The sequence below is a fragment of the Symphalangus syndactylus genome, chromosome Y (assembly GCF_028878055.3).
Source record: "Symphalangus syndactylus isolate Jambi chromosome Y, NHGRI_mSymSyn1-v2.1_pri, whole genome shotgun sequence".
Taxonomy (NCBI): Eukaryota; Metazoa; Chordata; class Mammalia; order Primates; family Hylobatidae; genus Symphalangus; species Symphalangus syndactylus.
The window spans coordinates 20,290,442-20,293,484 of NC_072448.2; the positions used below are offsets into that span (position 1 = coordinate 20,290,442).

General features: G+C 51.8%; 1 pseudogene; it reads right to left on the reverse strand.

Annotated features, from left to right (window-relative positions):
* Nucleotides 1-308: 308 nt before the first annotated feature.
* On the reverse strand, nucleotides 309-2,501 carry LOC129476671 (tubulin beta-8 chain-like; annotated as a pseudogene).
* Nucleotides 2,502-3,043: the final 542 nt, after the last annotated feature.

The window sequence follows — 3,043 nt, forward strand, 5'->3', positions numbered from 1 at the left end:
TGCCAAACCCTCCTGGAACCACTGGAATGCTTGTTCCTGTGCATGTGATAAGCGCAGACAATTTCAGCCTTGCACGGCAACTTACATCTGGCAGCAGTAGCCAGAGAGCCTATAGAAAGAAGTTAGAGGTGAAACCAGGTGTTATGAGAATACTTTATTAGGCAAAACTGCGTACCATAAAAATGTTTTAAAATGCATCAGGAGAAGATGTGAAGACACAAATGAACACGTGCATAGTGACACATGGCTATCAGAATACACTAAAGAATCCACATAGTTTTCATCCTTTACCCAAGAGAAGGAAAGTTCTAGGCCACCTCCTCCTCAGCACACTCCTCAAACTCCTCCTCCTCCTCAGCTGTGGCATCCTGGTACTGCTAGTATTCAGACACCAGGTCATTCATGTTGCTCTCAGCCTCAGTGAACTCCATCACATCCATGCCCTCACCCATGTACCAGTGGAGGAAGGCCTTGTGCCTGAGTATTGCAAACTGTTCTGAGACATACTTGAAGAGTTCCTGGGTAGCTGTGCTGTTGCCCGTGAAAGTGGCCAACATTTTTAGCCCCTGGGGTGGGATGTCACAGATGGCTGTTTTTACGTTCTTGGGGAGCCAGTCAGCAAAGTAGCTGCTGTTCTTATTTTGAATGTGCAGCATTTGTTTCTCCACCTCCCTCATGGGCATGTGACCCCTGAAAATGGCAGCCACCATTAGGTAACGGCCATGATGGGGGCAGCCATCATATTCTTAGCATCAAACATCTGCTGGGTAAGCTCAGCCATGGTCAGGGCCTGGTAATGCTGGCTGCCCCAGCTGGTCAGTGGGGTAAAGCCAGGCATGAAGAAATGCAGCCTGGAAAATGGGACCATGTTCACAGCCAGCTTCTGCAGGTCAGCATTCAGCTGACCTGGGAAGTGCAGGCATGTGGTGACCCCACTCATGGTAGCGGATAACAGGTTGTTCATGTCACCGTAGGTGGGTGTGGGCAGTTTTAGAGTTCTGGAACAGATGCCATATAGAGCTTCATTATCTATGCAAAAGGTCTCATCTGCATTTTCTATGAGCTGGTGGACTGAGAGTGTGGCATTGTAGGGCTCCACCATGGTGTCTGACACCTTGGGTGAGGGCAGGACACTGAATGTTTTTATGATCCTGTCTGGATACTCCTCCCAGATCTTACTAATGAGAAGGGTACCAATCCCAGACCCAGTCCCCCTATGCAGCGAGTGGGTCAGCTGGAAACCCTGCAGGCATTCACAGCTCTCACACTCCTTTCTGACAATGTCTATCACTGACTCCATCAGCTCTGCACCTTCTGTATAGTGCCCCTTGGTGCAGTTGTTTCCAGCCCCATAGTGACCTGTAAGACAGTACGGTCAGTCACTTGATAGCCAGGTATACAATCATCGGTGGTCACCACCACAATGCAAGTGTCATGTGTGAGGTGAAAGCACCATTCATCCGGCAGATGGAGCAAATGAAACCCCCTACCCCAGAGTTACAGGACACCAGCATCCCCTGTTAGAAATTAAGTCAGGAATCAAACCTCAGACATGCTAACAGACCTTGCTGTAGATATCTCCTGCCCACTTTGAGGGAAGGCAGTAGCCATGGCCCCAGCTCAGCTCCCTGCAGGTAGTTTACATCAGTAGCTCCTCACCTTGAGGAGACACTTGGGCCTTCCTCCCAAAGCCCATTTAGAAGGGGCAGATTGAGTGACTTGGAGGATAGGAGGATGTTCAGGGGCCCTGGTTCCACAGCTCCCATAGCGATGACCTTGGGGAACTCCTAGATGAGCTGCCCTGGCTAATGAGCCACACCCCAGTCCTCACCCTCAGCTCACCGAAGACGAAGTTGTCTGGCCTAAAGATCAGCCCAAAGGGCCCTGAGCACACAGAGTCCATGTTGCCCTGCTCCAGATCCATGAGCACAGTGCTGGGCATGTACCTGCCACCTGATTGAGGCAGGAGGGTATTAGCGAGGGGAGGGGTGCCGTTCCCAGAAGCGTGATCAGAGAAGGACTGGGGTCTCACCACTGGCCTCTTTGTAGTACACTCTGATGCACTCCAGGTGCAGGTTGCTGTCCATGTGGTAGGTGTCAGCAGAGTCAATGGGATGTTCATCAAAGATCACCTCCCAGAACTGCGAGAGATTGGAGGGGCCAGACAGGGCAGAGCTGAGTCAGGGAGGCCAGGGAGCCAGAGGCACCCCAGCCCCTCTCCTAGTTCCTCTGCCACCCCCACCCTCATCTGCACCCCCATCCCTAAGCTGCTGTGTCCCTGGGGTCCACCCCGGCCTTCTCACCAGCCTCCAAGTTCCACCACGTCCCTGGCAGGCAGCCCAGGGGCCAAAATGCAGGGCCACAACCCCTGCCACCGCCAATGCCAACATCCTCCCTGGCCACCCAGCAGTCAGAACTGGGACCTCAGAGCCCCGGATGCCAACCTTGGCACCGATCTAGTTCCCACACTTCCTGGTCTACATGAGCACAATCTCCCTCATGGCCAAGGTGGGATGAGGGCAGCAGGAGAAACTCAGGAAGGAAGAGCAGATGCACAGCGACCCAGCCCACCCTCTATCAATGTTTAAATAGACCCAAGCCCACCTCCCTCAGACTGGGATTGGGCTCCCAGAATAAGCAACAGCTTTACTTCCACAGAGGTGTACCCACCTGTGAATCCCTTGGAGTTGAACATCTGCTGGGGAGCTCAGGTGGCCTTCCTGTGGTCCTTTTACTGTTGGGGAAAGCTGGTCAGCTGGAGAATTTCCTCTCATGTCTTTAGTTAGATTAAATCCGTAGCTGACATGAAACTGAATTTCCTCCCATGTGGGAGGGGAAGCCTCTTATTTCAATATTCACAGAGTGCCGTGCACCTATCCTAGACCGATGACATATTTTTGTACTTGATGAGTCTTTCCATCTGTTAGGACATCTGTGGTAAGGAAAGGCCTTCTGTATGTTAACTCAACAGGACTTAATTATAAGTTTTACTCTGGAGCAGTTCAAACCCGCAGTAAGCTGTGGGTGTTAGAGATAGTCAGGC